The 20560-nt window shown below is 37.9% G+C and overlaps 1 protein-coding gene across 1 annotated transcript in view; it reads right to left on the reverse strand.

Moving 5' to 3' along the window:
- The window catches only part of LOC128549813 (uncharacterized protein CXorf38 homolog), a 46575-nt gene that overhangs the window by 521 nt on the left and 25494 nt on the right, over nt 1-20560 (reverse strand). The window lies entirely within an intron of this gene.

A 20560-nucleotide genomic window follows, 5' to 3' on the forward strand; every position in this document is an offset into this window, starting at 1 on the left:
TTTTCCCTTGCTTTTTTAGCAGTGTTCGTTATAAATAGAAAAGACAAATAAGAGAAATAGTCAGCATTGCTCATAGCTGTGAAATTAGCAGAATCAGGCTCCTTTATTCTAAAGATTTTCTTTGTTTGAATAATGCACGTATCCTTGACATTGTTGTATATTTGTATTTTGCTTGAATGTTCTTGAAAGACCAGGGATTTGCTCAAGGAACGGTCATTATGATAAAAAAAAATGTTGAAGATACAAAAATGTATACAAAAAGCCTTTTTGCCAATGAAGAGAATATATATACAAATGCATGACAGACATTTTCGCTGTTGTGAGAATTAATACACTTGTATAACATACAATTCACCATTTACAATATTCCAGTTCAGTCATTATCTTTAAGACCGCCCGCTTAGCTTTGTAGGTAGTGTTGGTCTACAGATCGCAGGGTCGTGAGTTTGATCCTCGAGCGGGGCGAATGTTTTCCGTGACCATTTGATAAACGACACTGTGTCTGAAATCATTAGTCCTCCACCTCTGATTCATGTGGGATGTTGGCATTTACTTGCGGAGAACAGGTTTGTACTGGTACAGAATCCAGGAACACCAGTTAGGTTAACTGCCCGCCGTTACATAACTGAAATACTGTTGAAAAATGGCGTTAAACCCAAAACAAACAAAGATTATCTTTCAAATGTGCCTTTACTATAATTGATATGTTCCAACTTGGATTAATTTTTGTTTGTTCTCTCTTATTTTTAGCTCACCTGTCACATAGTGACAAGGTGAGCTTTTGTGATCGCGCAGTGACACTCCGTCGTCTGTGCGTGCGTAAACGTTTGCTTGTGACCACTCTAGAGGTCACATTTTTTGTGGGATCTATATGAAATTTGGTCAGAATGTTCACCTTGATGATATCTAGGTCAAGTTTGAAACTGGGTCACATGCCCTCCAAAACTAGGTCAGTAGGTCTAAAAATAGAAAATCCTTGTGACCTCTATAGAGGCCATATTTTTCAATGGATCTTCATGAAAATTAGTCAAAATGTCCATCTTGATGATATCTAGGTCAAGTTTGAAACTGGGTTACGTATGGTCAAAAACTAGGTCAGTAGGTCTAAAAATAGAAAATTCTTGTGACCTCTCTAGAGGCCATATTTTTCAATGGATCTTCATGAAAATTGATGAGAATGTTCACCTTGATGATATCTAGGTCAGGTTTGAAACTGGGTCACGTGCGGTCAAAACTAGGTCAGTAGGTCTAAAAATAGAAAATCCTTGTGACCTCTCTAGAGGCCATATTTTTCATGGGATATGTATGCAGGTTGGTCAGTTCATCTTGATGATATCTAGGTCAAGTTCGAAACTGGGTCAAGTGCAGTCCAAAACTAGGTCATTAGGTCAAATAATAGAAAAACCTTGTGACCTCTCTAGAGGCCAATACTTTTCATGAGATCTTCATGAAAATTGGTCAGATTGTTCACCTTGATGATATCTAGTTCAATTCGAAACTAGGTAAGGTGGTCTAAAAATAGAAATACCTTGTGACATCCCTAGAGGCCATATTTTTGAATGGATCTTCATGAAGTTGGTCAGAATGCTCACCTTGAGATATCTAGGTCAGTTTGAAACAGATTACAGCGGTTCAAACTGGGTCAGTGGGTCTAAAAATAGAAAACCCTTTTGTGACCTCCATAGAGGCCATACTTTTCATGAGATCTTCATGAAAATTGGTGAGAATGTTCACCTTTATGATATCTAGTTTAAGTTCGAAACTGGTTTATGTGCCTTCAAAAGCAAGGTCATTAGGTCAAATAATGAAAAAAAATTTTGACCTCTATGGAGGCCATTTTTTTCAATGGATCTTCCTAAAAATTGGTCAGAATTTTATCTTGATGATGTCTAGGTCAACTCAAAACTGGGTCACATGAGCTCTAAAACTAGGTCACTATGTCAAATAATAATAAAAAGACTCATACTCAGTTTCAAAACTGGGTCATGTGGGGACAGGTTGAGCGTTTTCAGGACAACCAGGGTTTCCTCTTGTTTCAAATTACAGATGGAGGAACGTTAGTTGATTTGCCATAGTTGAATGTTCCAAAAAAGCTTTCTGTTCCGTACTGTTTTCTGTGTTGCCGGGAAAACCACTCGTGAAATTTTTTATGCAAATTGTGTTTTCCGCAGAGTCCTGGATATCTCAATGATGTTATGTTGCTTTGGTTTACTTACATTTGATCTTAAAGACCTTTGGAGTGGAACAACTTTATGTTAATTCCTTTTTAAGTCCCCGCCACAAGTGGTGGTGTTGTGTGTGTGTGGGGGGGGGGGTATAAGAATGGTCTCCTTCCGTCTGTCTGTAACACTTTCGTGTCTGCTCTATATCATTTAAACCCCTTGAAGGATTTTTATGAAACTTCAAATGATCATCTCATCAAGCGATGTGCAGAAACTTAAGAGTCAGCCATGCCGACTCAAGGTCAAGGGTCACAAAGTTTAGCCTTCCATTGTGCTCGCTTCGTATCTCCTTAACCCCTTGAAGGATTTTCATAAACTTTGGTCAAATGATCAGCTCATCAAGACGATGTGCAGGACTTATAAGTCGGCCATGTTGCCTCAAGGTGAAGGTCACAACTAGGGGTCAGATGTTTGAGCCATGTTGTGTCTGCTCTGTATCTCCTAAACCCCTTGAAGGATTCATAAGAAACCTGGGTCAAATGATCAGCTCATCAAGACAATGTGCAGAACTCTTGTGTCAGCCATGCCAGCTCAGGGTCAAGGTCACAAAGGTTTGAGCTTTCCATTTTGTGTCAACTCTGTATCTCCTAAACCCCTTGAGGGATTTTCATTAAACTTGGGTGAAATTATCACCATCATGATCATGTGCAGAACGCATGAGTCAGTCATGTCAGTTAGAGGTCAACGTCACAGCTCAAGGTCAAAGGTTACCCTTTCAATATCCATAACAGTGGCGGGAAATTTAGCTGTCTTTCATGGCAAAAAGAAACCGGCGGCTATTCTTATTCAAATATTATAGTATTTGCCTTGTGAAAAGTAAGAATAGCATGATTGTGTCTAAAAGATGACAAATTTGGATTTATATACATGGCTTAAATACGACTTCTAAGTGCATCGACTGGCAAGCACAGTGTGGTTGTTCTTTCACTTTTATCATGCTGAACACGATTTTGGTAAGCACCCCATTTAACAGTTAATGGTACTATTCAAATTGAAAGATGGATAGAACTGTAGCAGGATAAGGGTTAATAATTGATATAAGAATCAAGCACTTAAAGGATGTATGACCGAGGATCACTGTTGTTTGTATTCATTGGTCCTTTTCAGGTTAGGGAACTCTCTAGGCAGTGTACACCGATATGGAAGTCATCCATTGACTGATACTGGAATTCTGGCTTGTACACCGATATGGAAGTCATCCATTGACTGATACTGGAATTCTGGCTTGTACACCGATATGGAAGTCATCCATGGACTGATACTGAATTCTGGGTTGTTGGGTTCCAGTGTCTAAATTCACGTTAATTTTGAACTGATAACATGAAGTCCATTTTATATTTCTATTTTTAATACTTTGTGTGCAGGTCACAATTTAATTTTCTCAGATCACACATTTACAGACTAGCACTTTGACTTCGACAATGTACTCTCCAACGCCTCAGGGGGCATGGTCAGAAAGGGGTTAAAAAACCTTAGAGATGTTTTTAAATTTTATAAGTTTCTGGTGTTTAATGTTTTGAATCAAAGGAATTCTTGCAGTTTCAGAAATTCAAATGTCTGAAAGTAATATAAAATAAATATGTAGTTAATCCAATCCAATTTTAACTATTTTTAATTACAAAAACGAATTACAGGAGCATGAAGGTGTGACAGTTTTTAAATTTATGATAAATAAAAAATATGGTAACGGTAATAATTGTTACAGATCTCCAAAGATAAAAAGGGTTAATTCCCTTAAACAGTTTTAGGTACATAGAATGTTTTTTGCAAACTTTAATTGTGAGATATATATACCACGGCCACCTTTACAACGTATCTTTAGAGAACAGATTTTTCCCACCTAAAAATACATAAAGAGTCACTAAAACCTGCAAAAAGTTTCGAATGACGTCATTACGAGAACGACATACGCAAACCGGCACAATCTGATTACGAGCAGGCGACATGTGCAGGTGAAACGATGAAGTTCCTATAGTTTATGTGGAAACTCGCAGTTGTTGAGGAACTTATTCCTGGCGGAGATGGGCGCGTGCGACCAGCGAAGTCCGTACCAGTGATGGGTCAACTACCAGACTAATAGTAAATTGTATCCACTCGAGAATTAATGAGAGACATCATAGACCACTCCATAGTGCATTCAAACATATTTAAAAACTGATATTTCAAAATGAATAGTTCTGAAATAAATTTTATTTATTTATTTTTTTGGGGTTTTTAACGTCGCCCGACACAATTTTAGGTCATATGGCGACTTTCCAGCTTTTAATGGGGGGAGGAAGACCCCAGATGCCCCTCCGTGCATAATTTTTTTTATTTAAATCACGAGCGGGCACCTGGGTAGAACCACCGACCTTCCGTAAGCCAGCTGGATGGCTTCCTCACGTGAAGAATTCTACGCCCCAAATGAGGTTCGAACCCACACAAATGAGGGGGCAAATGGTTTGAAGTCAACGACTCTAACCACTGGGCCCACGAAATCAAGACTGTTTCGTGTGACATTTTGCAAAATTTTTATAGATTTTTATTAGTGATATTGTTTATGGACGCGAAATAAGTAGATGTTCACATCAATCAATTTTTGTACGCCCGAAGGGACGTAGGGGTCCTTCTGTCCGCCCATCCGTCCGTTAGCAGTTTCCTGTCCCGCTCTGTATCTTGAACCCCTTGAAGGATTTCAAAGACACTTGGAACAAATTTTCACAAATTGAAACGACGTGCATGTATTCAGAGGGGCTTGCTTCAGGTCAAGGTCACACTTAGGGGTCAAAGGTTTTGACTTTGTTGCTTGTCCGTTCTGTAACTGTTGAACTGATTGAAGGAGTTTTAAGATTGTTTACATAATGGCAAAGACTAAACTGAACAACCTGTTTGTGCTGGACAATGTGGGCTCCTGGCTTACTTTTTGTTTCAACTAAACATGAAAATAATAAAACTCGTTAAGACCTAATCGATACAACGAAAATGAATTAAACCGGCCATATTTATCCACCGTTTAGCGACGGATTCTGCGCCGCCGCAGCATTGGAACCACCGCGAATGTCTTGGCCACTTTCAAAGGACGCGCAGGTTCCAGGTCGGAGCCCATTCGACTAGAGGAAAATTTGGGCTCAATAGAAACATTTATTTATTTATTTTGGTGGGTTAAACTCGCACTGACACAATTTTATGTCATATAGCGACTTTATAGAAACATCTACGGGGAAAAAACATACGAACTTCGGGCCAGCAAAAATGATTTCAGGCCATATAATTTTAAATTATGGTTGTTTTATTTTCCCGTGTTTTTTTTTTTTTTTAGTTTTTTTTTAGAAAATTGCAATAAGTGTTAAAAGCGCCAGCAACGATATAAATACATGAATCGGGGTTTCTTGCGGTATTTCTTTAAATTATTATTTTGAATTTTGGCTGTCGTTCCGTGAAACTGTAGACAAGTTACAGAATATTCGAATATTAATTCAACCCAACGATCTGCAGCAATTGGTATATAAAACATTTAGCAAAATTCGCCTATACATAAATCTACGATAAAATATGGTTGGCTGTTACATTTCACCCCCTATGATTGTGAAATAAGAGTTTCTTCCTTCAGTTCCAACAATACAAATTAATTTCAAGACAAACGGTTGAAAACAACATCTAAAAAAGAAATATGATCAAAGTCATAGACTTATGTGTAGGAAACCGTAAAAACACGATATGATCCTATAAGCGATTCAATTGCTTAATTAAGATTCAGCGGTGACGTCATAAATGTAGGGACAAAAGTATGACGTCATAATGATGACGTCATATAAAGTAAAGCTCGTAACTTGTAACACGGGGTCAACCGCTTTTTTGACGATCCTTCATAATTAGTTTGCAAAGCTGTTGATTACAAATTAAAAAATTTCCCTCAAAAATTTGATAAAAAGAAACAAAAAACTATACGTTACATTGGCTAGCAACTTTTCTAACCATAGGGGAAAAAATTGAAAATAGCAATATACCCGAATGCCCTATACCTGAAAAGTAGTACAGTACTGTAAAATGCAATTATTGCGTTGTTAGATCAAAATAATAATATGTTCCAATAATTTATCAATTAATAAAACATGGGCAGTCATGGATGCGGATAATTTAAATCACTCGTGATTTAATTTTTAAACGCATCCAAATTTCCTGCCATATTTATTAACTGATAAAATGTAGGGGGCAGATTATTATTTCTTAATAAATTCATTGACATCTATACATCTAGACTAAGTTAGCCGGGCATTCTCTGCTATTTCCCAAGAATCCCTCGTCCTTCCCTCAGTCAATTTCAATGTGACTACGTTGGAGGATGAATTTGGTGATGCCTGCGGATTAAAAACGTTTGAACGTAATCAAGATTCTGTTGGAAACCCAGAACACAACCAATATTAAAACATTATAGCAAATCGGTTGACTAAGAGGCAATGAAATACAACACATTTTTGTCCGACCCAGATACCAACACAGATTGATTTGGAACTTGATCGCATTTCGGATTTCTGTGTTTCCAAAACTATTTCAGATGGATAAAGCGCCAAATTTTTCCAAGAACAAGCTCAAGTCATAATACTACGCCTTTTGATTAATGGTTAAACGCCCTCTTAAAATGTGTGTGATATGGGGTGGGGGGGGGGGGGGGGGACCAACAGTGTGGGTTGACTGTGTACTCTTACGGGTTTTGCATTTCTCCCTTACTGTAGACAAAAATTGAAGGTTACATTTAAGATCATAAGTCGGACACTATACATGTTAGTTTATAACTAATTTGTTTTAGCTCGATTGTGATGAAGCTTTAAGCTTATTGTAACCACTCGCGGAATCCGCTTCCTGGTAAAACCCGTACTGGTCAATTAGAAGTCATGACAACCCCAGTGGGGCTCGAACCCACGACCCCTGATTGAGCGGCCAGCACCTTATCCACTAGACCACCGCTCCCCTTGTGACATGTTGGTGATAAAAACAGATAAATACTCGTTTGGTGCCTCCTCCTGAAAGTCTGCGAGTGTTGCTAAATGTTGCGACAACTGGGAATAAAAATGAACCTGCGGCGGTAAGGGTGTCTATGACACATTAACGCGTTGGCATCGACTCCTAGAAATCTGCGAATGTTCCTGAAAATGTTGCAGACCAGTGCAAATGAATATGAACCTGTTAACTTTGTGACAAGTCTATTGGTAGGTCTGAAGTTCTACGAGTCTTCCTCTATGTATCACAGACAAGTGCAAATAAACAGGAGAGAGACGTTGTTTGAAAACACCTGAAAGTCTGCGAGTGTTTCTGCAAGCGTTGCAATCGTCCTATGAAGTTAGACGACTGTAGTCAAAGCGTTCTTTTGTAAGTTAGCGGAAATCGTTTTCATTCCCAAAGGGTTTTCTGTGACCTTTGACCATTGACCCTGAAAAAAAAAAGGTCATCTACTGACGACAGGCATGATATTTGCATAACATTCAATCCATAGCGATTTTAAACGTATGAAAGCACATATATCACAAACTAATCATGTACATATTTATTATTTCTCTCTCGCACTTTTGTTTCCATGTACATAAAGTGTACCACGACACACAATAACTCCTAATACTGGAAGCCATGCTTTCTTCCATTGTTTATTTTTGTATGCGCATGTCAGACAGGAAGGCGTTAACACGACAACGATAGTTTACGATGGTGATGACACGACAGTACAACAACATGATGATGATGGAGCGAAGGCACAAAGACGAAGACGCGAAGTAATAGCGAATGTTTGTCATCGGCTGTCGTAGCATCACAACATCACAACCGTGTGATCGTAGCATCGTGTCTTCGTGATCGTACCCTTTGCGTGTTCGTCATCGTAGCACGCGTCTTCGTGATCGTACCTTCGTGTCCCTTCGTGATCGTACCTTCGCGTCTTCGAGTTTCGGGAACCTCACGTCTTCGTCGTCGTGATTTCCTCTCCATCACCATCGTACTATTACAATGGCCCTAAAGGGGGGCACCGTACAAACCTGTACTTCGTAGTGTACTATGGGGGAAAGATTATACATAATTTAGTCATAGAGTTCAAGCGTTGGTGCACTAGAAAAATTTGTGCTACCTTTAAGGGATTTGTCTCGCCATTTCTGTAAAATTTCTATCGACGTTGTCATTAAATGTCACTGAAGTCATCATAAAATTATAAAATTAGATATATTATAACACGACCAGACTTGTTTTCCCAAGACACGAAGATGACGGAAATTGTACGTTCTTATAATACAGACAGAACAGAACAATACAGAACACGAAAATTGTACGTTGTTTGAGTAAAACAAAGCAAGAGATACATTCAATCAACATGACATGGTGATATAAGCATGTACGAAGTCTAATAACATTGTAAGGGATTATCATGGTTTTCTGTTTTGCATATCATTCCAAAAGTGATTAATTACAGATTATACATAAAAAGAAAAAAAAAAAGACTGGGAAATGTTACTACAATTATCCCGCAATCACCTATGCAATCCAAACGGGTACCTCTTAGCGCAATTTACCGTGCCCAATACCTCGAAGCGTAGGCAACGGAGCCTCGCAGCTAAAAACAAGCCAGTTTCAAGAACTGCAGAGTTAGTAAGTAAAAGTACGCTGTTGTTTCCGAATAAATGTTCGGGAGTCGCCTTCACGGAAAATTGCTATATAAATGTTTCGGGAATCTGCCCTTTACGAACTTGCTGTATAAATGTTCGGTGGTCTGCCTTCACGGACTTGCTATATATATATTGTTGTTTCAGAATAAATGTTCGGAGTCTGCCTCACGGAACTTGCTAAAATAAATGTTCGGGAGTCCCGCTTCACGGAAATTGCTGTTTTAAATGTTCGGGGTCTGCCTTCACGGAACTTGCTGTTTTAAATGTTCGGGAGGGCTGCCTTCACGGGAAATTGCTAATAAATGTTCGGGAGTCTGCCTCACGGAACTTCTATATATATTTCTTATGAATACATGGCTAAAAATAAAAATTTAACCAGCAATTTCCCACAGTAGTGAAAAGAGTTTACATGTGTAGCTTGAGTGGTCGTAAAAATGCACATTTTACCGGCATTTTAAAATACATACACGTTTTTCCCAAAGGAAATTGGTCTAAAACCTTCCTCCGGCAAAACACATTTTTACCTGTTAAATATACGGTCCGTGCTGTCACTTGAGAGTACAGCTACACGCAAATTGAATCCAAACGAAAGTGCAACGACACCGTGTCCAAAAAAAACTGTTGCACCGGAGAACGAAGACCCTTAAACGTGATGTCAGTTAATGAGCTTAGCTGCCTATGATAAGTGTGTTAATAATGGTGGTATTTATATATTTATTAAAGCAAATTTTGGAACATTTCGGTCAAAAGTTTGCTATTTTATCATTTTTGGTTTCTTTTAAAAAAAAGAAAGATTAATTGCTCCAACATTGACAGTTTAAGACAAACTGCCAGTTGTCGCCGTCCTTAGAAAAGTCGCATATATGAGCAGTGCATAATGACAAGTATGTGTGAGCTAAAAAAAAATTTTCTGGTACAACATTATCATAATATAGTGCAAACTTCTGCACTAACTGCATTTTTTTTGTTTCTTCAAATGTGGGCCAGTGGGTTGTTTTGAGGGTTTTGAAATGGAAGTGTTAAATAAGAGGTTAAACAAAAAAAAAAACAAAAAAAAAAGAACAGCCTTGCTATAATGGGAAACATGGGCTTTGCCTTTCTAACGTCGCTTTGGCACTGCAACAAATTGATAATCGAAGTTCCATATGTTGTCTATGTAACATTTTTCTTTATCTAAATACGACACTATCTAATTCAAAAATAAGCGTTTTCCCGAGAGTTTTTTCCAAATTTTATTCAATTTTTTAGGGATAATCGTATTGAAGTTAAAAATGATGCCTAGGGAAATATCAATTTCTTGATTATGAAACGGGGGAACTTAATTTTGAGATTGTTTTTCATTAGAAAGCCGCATTATATGATTCTGGTAAATATCAAAAGAAATCTAAAATTCCCATAGGAAAAGTAGAAAACTACTGATCTAGTTTTTGGGAGATAACTCATGAAAAACAAAATATCAGGGGGGTAATCTAAGGAAAATTTTAGACATGTTACTTGTCAATATGTACCTTATTTCATCGTTGAACATTTTCAAGGCTTACATTACCAAGTTTATGTACGCCTTTTGGGGAAATTGAGGGGCCTATTAACTACGGGGAGTCTACCTTAAGTTTTATAAAATTTTGTGGGTTTTTTTCCCACATCTGTCATTTATACGCAACAGGAGACGTGCATTTCATAAATTTTGTTTTCAAAAATAACGTTCTGTAGTACTTACTAGTGACAAACCCCGTGGTCCGGCTGTTTGAATCCATGGGAAGAAAGTTCCCGAAAATGATGACAAAGCCTGTCATTTCATATTTATACCCAGTAGAGAAACTTCCCGTTTTTGGAAATTAGTTTCCGACGAAAGCTTTAGGATAATTGCACAGACGTGTTTACATGTGACAGATCTTTAAGCTATTGACTGAGGGTCATCCATGGAATTTTCTTACCACTCTCATATATGACCGTGCAACGAGAAAACCAACGTAGTGCTTTGCGACCGGCTGGATCCAGACCGCCTGCGCATCTCCTCTGTTTTCTTTCAACCTATTGCAATAGAGGTGCAATGCCTAGCTGGTCTGGATCCATGCTGTCCTAACGCACTATGTTTGGTTTTTCTCTGCGCGGCTCTATGTTGATATGTTTTTATACTCGTTGAACTAAGGTTCCTCGACATTCGTCGCAGTAAAATACCACCTTCTGAAAACACTTTTTTCATTTCGCAGTTTAGTTTAGCGTTGGTTGCTGCCTTTTCCCTACTTTTTCCCACATGTTTATATCCTATATACCAAAATCACACCAAGAGATTCTCAAACGTTCCCACCCGTCCTAAATATTGTCGATACGTCCCCCTCGCTTTATCCCGTCTGAAGTCCGTTTATATTATTTTTATAAACATTTTCGATACTCCACTGTGTCTTTACCCGTCTGAAGTCCGTTTTATTTTATTCATAACAGTTTTCGATACTCCACTGCGTCTTTATCCCCTCTGAAGTCCGTTTATAGTTAGTTCATAACCCGTTCTCGATACGTCCACTGCGTCTTTATCCCGTCTGAAGTCCGTTTATAGTAAGTTCATAAACAGTTCTCGATACGTCCACTGCGTTTTTTACCCGTCTGAAGTCCTTTTTAGTTAGTTCATAAACAGTTCTCGATACTTCCCTGCGCTTTATCCCTCTGAAGTCCGTTTATAGTTAGTTCATAAACAGTTCTCGATACGTCCACTGCGTCTTTATCCCGTCTGAAGTCCGTTTATAGTAGTTCATAAACAGTCTCGATACGTCCATCGCGTCTTTATCCCGTCTGAAGTCCGTTTATAGTAAGTTCATAAACAGTTTCTCGATACGTCCCATGCGTCTTTATCCCGTCTAAGTCCGTTTATAGTAAGTTCATAAACAGTTCTCGATACGTCCACTGCGTCTGGGATCCCGTCTGAAGTTTCCCTTTATAGTAAGTTCATAAACAGTTCTCGATACGTCCACTGCGTCTTTATCCCGTCTGAAGTCCGTTTATAGTAAGTTCATAAACAGTTCTCGATACGTCCACTGCGTCTTTATCCCGTCTGAAGTCCGTTTATAGTAAGTTCATAAACAGTTCTCGATACGTCCACTGCGTCTTTATCCCCCTCTGAAGCCGTTATAGTAAGTTCATTAAAAAGTTCTCGATACGTCCACTGCGTCTTATCCCGTCTGAAGTCCGTTTATAGTAAGTTCATAACAGTTTCGATACGTCCACTGCGTCTTTATCCCGTCCCGAAGTCCGTTTATAGTAAGTTCATAAACAGGTTTTCGATACGTCCACTGCGTCTTTATCCCGTCTGAAGTCCGTTTATAGTAAGTTCATAAACAGTTCTCGATACGTCCACTGCGTCTTTATCCCGTCTGAAGTCCGTTTATAGTAAGTTCAGTTCGGAGATAATTGCCCGTTCACCTCATGTGGCCACCTTTTGTAGGCAGTCCATGTCCGTCTGTAGTCAGATTAAAGAAGTTCGAAACTAGTCCTTTTTCGTTCCGAGGACGTTCTAACTAGTTTATAACTCGACCAACTCGTTCACAGACAGTTTAACTCGGTTTGATTACGTCCCCTTTTCTCCCCCCTAGACGTTCAGACGTAAATTGGCAATCACGTTCTGGCCCGTGAGCTATTAAAAGCCATTCCGTTTGCCCAGTTCTTGTTTGTCTCAATACAAAAAAAAAAGAATCCACAGCTATTGGCAAGTATCAAACAGAAACATGGTGTAAAGTGTTAAGCAATAAAAGACCGATGTCTGACAGAAGCCGATAAAGAGTCTCCTGGGTCAGCCCTGAAAATTGTGAGGATGAGCGTCGTAATTGATTCCCTGCACCGTCTAAGCCTCTATCCGAGGATAAGGGGGACAGAATCAGAAACCAAAGAAAAAAAGCAAAGGCATAAGCCCTTTTCTAAACCTTGTGTCAAAATCATGAACCTGTACGGCAACAGCGTGTATTTATCACCCCACTTGTTTATCTGTGAAACGGTTTTTTCCAAACGGATCCGGTCAGTGTGCACACATACTGGAATTGACGCCCCCATGCATTACGTCATAACACTCGCCAGTACGATCGAAGTACGGCGCTTCAGTTCTTAGTAGGGCCATTCTCCTTTTTAAATACGTTGTTTAGTCCGTCTAACTGTAGGACGGGAAAGATCGGCAGAAATTTTGAAAGTTCTGGAGCACCATTCCCCTTCAACTCCCTTTGAGCCGCCCATTAATTCTTAGACAGACGCAGAACGTCGCTACTACGCTATTTCGTTGCCACACAGTTTGAGCCCGATTGGCCTTACATTTTTTAGAACGTACTGAAAACGAGCTAGGTGTGATGGGGGAATAATTTTACATCTACCTGTTTTAGGTAAAGTGCATCATGTTTCTTTGTTAAAGTTTGAAGATGTGAGGTTTCAAACTTTATTCTCTCGTTCGTTTTGCTCTCTTTATGTTTAAACTAAATATGTTTTCCAAGGTGTAAGACGCCACAATTTAAGGTAAACACAGCGGTAATATATGTTACGAAAAGAACAAAGTCCTTATTTCTGAACGCAAGAATACCACAGTGATTTTAAAAAATGTAACAAACCTAAAATTATTTAAGGGGAAATACATGCTTTCAGTGAATTATTGGCATACTATTGAGAAATATACTGGAATTTCAAAGTGAAAAATATCAAAAGCATTTTCCACTGGTACGAAATTCATATGGGGTAGGTAAATTGTGTCGAAACTGAAAGAGTTATATGATAGTGTGTTTGTTTCACATGTTAGATGAAATTATCACTCACTCCTGAACACCACATCTACATTTCCATGAGTAACATGCCACACGTGGAAATATGGCATCTAGTATTCAGACTTGTGAAAGATATTTCAGTCTCACACTGAAACAAACGAATATCTTCTCCGATTCTTCTCCCTCTTTCGCACATCTTACCCCGAGCTTTGCCTGAAGGAGACATCGAATATATTATGTATATCTAAGGCCACATTTCTTTCTAATAGTAACTATTTATTTATTTTTTATTCAAGGAGCGCGATAAATGATTGACGAGTTTACATGACCCCGCTGTCTGACGAAGATTCTAGCTGTGACGAAAACAACAAGTCCTCTACCGTCAGGTTGGGTTTTTGGGCTCTGGATAAGTTTGACGAGAACAGAATAGTATCTTTATCGACTACAGACTCCTGTATGACCACAACAACTGTAGATACAGCAACGACTCCCGGGGCCAAATAAGAAGCAAGCACGGCTGTATCGAAACACGAAAGTATCAGTTCAAGTCATCTGAAGTAAGTCATGATGTGGGAATTAGTGTAATTTCTTTATCGCCAACAAACACTGGCTGGACTACATCCACAGAATTTCAAGCAGACGACTCGGCGCGCAAATCATTCACCTTTGAAGTATGCACGATTTGAATTGAAAATTTCCAGCAACTCTAAAAATTCCCTGCAACCTATAATCTCAAATCAAAATGATATCAGGTGTACGAACTTTCTTTTCCCAGTTCTATACATCGTGGTTTTTATAGATAGTAGATAGATAGTATATTAACAAACGGGTCTTCTACAACCCAAGATTTTCACCACATATAACATATAATCATATAACAGTAAAAATGAAATGTCAATGGCGGTGATGAAAAATAGTGATTTTTACAAATACCCATAAGATCAGATGTATACCTATGCCAATATGACATATCTTTTAAGCAATTGAACTTGGTCATAACCAGTTCTGTCAATTAACAAACCAAAACCTTGACATATAACTACATACTAAAACACCGTTTATAATTAAGTTGAATCTACTACTTAAACCAACCTGTAATTATCTAGATATACTAATCATTAGTCTGATCATAAACATTTCCTGTCAGTTAACACAAAAATCCTAACACATTAACAACATACAAACACCTCGTTAAAATTCAATTGATGAACCTACAAAAACATGTAATTATCTGCAATATACTATCAGAGAGGAAAAAAGAGTGTTAAGGTAATAGGATAATTATTACAATTTCAAAAAGCCCTGTAAGCAAAAGTGACAATTTCTTCAGGGTAGGAAAATTTTTCAGTTGATAAAAGTTCTGAAAATTTAGGTATGTTAGGGTTTTCCAGTAATATTTATGTATATACTTCGCTCTGAGTCTTATATAGTATTACATTCTAGTACAAATGAAATTCGTCCTCTAGGTTATTACATACACACCCATTTCCTTTCAATTTCTTTCGATTTTATGTTCGGTCTTGTGCCATCTGCCCTGTTTCTATCAATAATTTATGTGCAGACAATCCTCAGTCGTTTAATGCATTCCTAAATTTCTTACATAAACATTATCTAAAAAGACTTAAAACCGAAGTTTGAAAACATTTTGTAAGAAGAAGCCCTGAAGAATTCTCTAAAGATTCATTTCCAATGTTACCTGAATATTGTCTCCTTATTCTTTGTTGAAGATAAATAATAATTAAAGTTTCCATTCCTACTATCTTGAATTAACCAAACATAGTGAAATCCCAGTTGTACTAATAATGATATGACTGATTTATGCCCAACAATTATTATTTGGTATTAAGCTCCAACTGATGTATCAACATGACATAAACTTCAATATATCGGTTTCTTTTCTTGATTTCAAATTTTAAAAACCAAAATTTTTATTAATCTGATACAGTCAATTATATAATAAAGTTCTCGACCTAAACACTCCATATATAAACGAATTTTGTGTTTGAACCGTACGCCTAATAAATTTTTGCAAAAACTGCAAATGAAATAATTACTAACATCTTTGTATTCTTTAAAGCCCTCATACCTCACAACCATAGTTTAAATGGGGTGAATTAGCTTCTCGACAAGACTTGTGGTGTGTGTTTACTGAAAATGTTGAAAAATTTTTGTATACACATTTAAGTGAGAACAATTGCCATTAGTGGCCTGAACCTTCTATAGCTTCATAAGTTTTTGAAAATGACCCCCGCCTGTTGGTAAAAATACTCCTAATATGTGAATTATACTACTATTTCAATATCTGCATCTCCAAATACAAATTCTAAGATTTCTTCTATTTCTTCCCCCATTTCAAAAACCGATACTTTTGTTTTATTTGCATTTACGGTAAGTTTCCATTTGTCGCAATATTCCTTTAATACCTCTAGCACCGCCCATATTGAAGTTCCTCTGCGTTCGGTAATAATAAGCGATATCATCGGGGGGGGGCGGCGTACAATAGTAAAAATAGTTTGAACATTCCTAATCGATGCATGAAAACCTTTGAGCATAAAAGTATCTTCTGATCGTTTATGTACATAGAAAAAAGAAAAGGCGACAGACAGTCCCCTGACGAACCAAGCGATCTATAAAGCTTTCGCCTCACGAGTTTGAAACCATAATTCTTGACTTAACGGCTGAATACATAGATTTTAGACTGACATTATTTTCCCTCTTAACCTATTTAGGATTAGTTTCAGGGCCAAAGATTCTCCCTCACAATAAAATCGAAAGCCTTCGTGTAATCTACAAAGCACAAACAAATGTTTTATTTTCGTTAATTAAAAGTGATTTATTACACTTTGCAGGACAAAATGTTGTCAACTGTTCCCATTTGCCTCTGGTGCTATCAGTACAATTATATGTCATATGGCGACTTTCCAGCTTTGATGGTGGAGGAAGATCCCTGGTGCCCCTCCGTGCAATATTTCATCACGAGCGGACAGCTGCACAGAACCACTGACCTTCCGTAAGCCAGCTGGATGACTTCCTCACATGAATAATTCAACGCCCCGAGTGAGGCTTGAACCCATATCGATGAGAGGCAAGTGATTTGAAGTCAGCGGCCCTAACACTCGGCCACGAGGTAAATTTTGGTTAAGTGTCTAAATATCATTATTAGTATTGTAAGTGAAGCACCTACTCGTTGTTCGTATCGATGGCTCAGAGGTTACAACACATGACTTTTATGCGGGGAAATTGCTGGTTCGAGCCCATAAGTGAGAACACTTTCTTTTTTTATTTTCATTTTTATTTGTTTACTGGTTTATACGTTCTAAATTATAAAGGGGCATGTGAAAATCAAAATTCACGGGCTTCACGATAATATGTGTTTCGTTCTGAAATTATAGCGATCGAAACTGAATCATGAATAAAACTTGTTTTAATTAATATCTATGAAATTGTAATACACGTATACTGAAATAAACCGTGAATAAAAATGATATTAAAGAAAAGAAATTTAAAAAAGAGATAAAAATGAAAAAAATAGTTGTAAATACACACTGCAGGAAATGTTAGATTACCTTAGATTCGAAAATTTTGGGCATGGAAGTCTTACATGTAGCGAGTCACAATTATGCACTTCCCTTATGAGCAGAATCAGGATGGCCCTTTTATAAATTGCGTGCATGTTTTGTGCTTTAAATTAATGGCAAGATCAGGATTCTCATACAAAAATAAAGAAAGTTATCAAAACGAAAGTTTTACACCATCCATTAAAAAAAAACATGCCAAAATCATCAATTTTGCACCTTTTGAACAGCCTGCAATGATCCCGTTGCAAGAATAATGCCAAATTATTGACTTTCTCAATTTACATGTCAGTCCTTACTGAACTTCAGGTTATAAACGGAATGGGGGCCCATCCAGCTAGTTTTTTTCCACAAAATAGCGGACATGTTCTGAGTACCAATCAACAAGCACAGATGCCTTCCATGATTTGAATTTTTCCGCGAAAATGTGTCTCATATATTCATACAAAGCTAGCAGCAGTTAGTTTTACAACTGACATCAGAATTTTACATATAACGGCTGCATAAATTTTCTAAAGAATTAACAATCATTACCTCTCACCATATTTTACAGACATCCGAAATCACGAAGTTCTAATTATTACAAATATTGAGTATACATACTTTGCTACTGCACTGCATACATATTTATTCCATACATTGCTACCATAATCACCCTTTAGTCTGTTTCACTGATCTGTCTTATGGAATACATATTATGTAATATCTAACAAGTGGAAGAGTCTAAATCACCCTTTATTTCTTCAATGAAATAATCGATATGAATAATCAGCTGAAGGTCAGCCATGCGGTCAAATTGCGACTACTAGACCATTCATAGCTCTAAACCAAACAGACTTTTTCTTCTTACATTGCATTTGCAGGTCCTGTTTAGCTTTGTCGATATTGTTGTTATCAACTACTTATCTCTGTAATACTTCAGAAACATTTATCTTATCCGGGCGATATCAACAACCTATTATTTCGTGATGAACATGTTACTGTGAGTGAGAACACAATTGTTTTTTGCAGCAAAACTTTGTTAACCTTGGATGGTACTCCGCTTGCTCGGTGTGCCACGCGCGTGGGTGAACGCTGGCGCGAAATGGTTGCATGCACGAAGAAGAAGAAATTACTTGATACAACTATGTTATTGTTTTGTTTGTTTTGGGTTTAACGCCGTATTTCAACAGTATCTCAGTCATGTAACGGCTGACAGTTATCCTAACTAGTAGTCCTGGATTCTGTACAAGTACAAATCTGTTCTCTGCCAGTAACTTCAAACTTCCCCACATAAAACAGAGGTTGAAGACTAATGATTTCAAACACAATGTCGTTTATCAAATAGTCACGGAGAACATACGCCCCGCCCGAGGATCGAACTCACGACCGGCGCTCTACCTACTGAGCTAAGCGGGCGGGCTACCAACTATGTTAATCTATGAACGCGGTGAAATTTGCTTATTTCCTTTTTCATCATTTTTCAATTATTGATGTTAATGAGGAAATATGATCTACTGTACTGTGATTAAGCCTAAAACCATCTTGTTCATCAACCAATTTTTCATTACACTCTAACCATATCGAAACTCTTTGCAGTATAATTTATACACATTGTAGGTGCCATATTAATACGACGGTAACACATCGGATTTCTACGGTCGGTCGTAGAGGATTTAGGGATTGGATTTATAATGCCTTTACCCCTACCAGTTGCAACTTTGCTAGTTGTAACACAAATGTTGAAAATAATATGTAAAATTGAGATTAAGGAACAAGCCTAAGAATCGACTGAGGTATCTGCCACTCAACAATACGACGTAATACACGATAAGCCACACAACAAGGTAACGTGACACACGATATGCCACACGAAAACATTATGTGACACAAGATATGTCACGCTAAAATGCAACGTGACACACAATATGCCACACAACAATGCGACGTGACACCCAAAATGCCACGCGACAATGTCACACCCTGGTACCGGCGCTCCCAAGTACAGGTGGCACTCACACATACAGCGCTCGATAAGCGATTTTAGAGGAGCGGTGGTGTAAGTATTTCTTATTGTATCTCCGGTAATTCAAAACTTTTCTTAAAATGAAATATATCTGCGCCCTGATGAATAATTGGTGACTATGTTCTGTGAGTGTCACAACATTTCATCTTGAAATAAACAAAATACGGCGAGTTAAACGTGAACGTTTGATCAAAAAATGTCAAATGTCAAAAAAACACGTAAAATACTCAGTAAATACTCCAAATGTATTCATTTTTGATACAGTATCGTATAGTCATGTCTTCCTACAATAACCAGTTCAAATTCCAAGACTTAATTTGTTATATTTAAAGAATGACTCGTGTTTAAAGATGGTATGGGGTTTCAAAACGGCACAGGTGTTATTTTTTTGGGGGCTCAACAAGTACAGCTAGAGAAAAGTCTTCAGAAATGTAGACCTTGTTGTTGTTTACTCTCAGTGTGGTGCCTGTATGATCATAAATCTTTATACCGTTAAAAAAACTGACTCTAGAAGTCGACCTTTAAAACTTACGGCGACAATATTTTAACATTATTTTTTATTTAAAAGCTTCTTGAAAACTGATTAATGCTAAAATTTGATATGTCCTAGGATTTCGTTGAAAAATGAAAAACGTGCTTCAAAACATTCATAGGACTCAGTGGGACCAGTGGACGGTAAGGTTTGCAAGAAGATACGTGTGCTTGAGTGCCTTTGTGCGTGCGTATGCGTTTGGTTAAACGCCGTTACTAAACGCTATTTCAGGTCAATCTCAACGTTTTTGAGTACCAGTATAATGCTATGAGCATCCGTATGAAATATATAGAGCCAGGTCGATACTTGTTTTGCTGGGGTGTGGAATAAATGTTTAATTATAAAGTTAGTAAAACTCATTTATAACGGACTGACAAGTTTTCTATTCTTTTCTTTATTTTAATTTTAACAACTTACCATACGCCTACATTGAATGTATAATAAATGTTGAACTTCTTACGAACAATATTTTACTTGTTTCATTAGATTTAAGATTCAGTAAACACTCATAACAGAAAAAAGGAAGATTTTTACGGTGGCTGATTTATACCATTTCATCAATTCGCCATGCGACCCCGTCGAGCGAAAACACGAGAATTAAAAAAAGTTAAACGCGGAGTGGTTAGCGAGCAAAAATTCGATAACATGTGGCGACGCGGAGCGAAAACACGATTATGGGGATGGGGGAGGAGTGGGGGGTGCTGGCGTTGAGTGAGATTCAAGATGTAAAGCGGCTGGGTGCCCGGGTGCCCACCAATGTTATGCCTTTCAAACCTCAACTTCTTGCTCGGCGCCCGCTGATCAGCCAGTTTTCGCTCGACTCCCCCCGACGATTTAAAAAGTGTCTGCGATTTTCCATACAGAAAATACTAG

The sequence above is a fragment of the Mercenaria mercenaria genome, chromosome 16 (genome assembly GCF_021730395.1).
Source record: "Mercenaria mercenaria strain notata chromosome 16, MADL_Memer_1, whole genome shotgun sequence".
Lineage (NCBI taxonomy): Eukaryota > Metazoa > Mollusca > Bivalvia > Venerida > Veneridae > Mercenaria > Mercenaria mercenaria.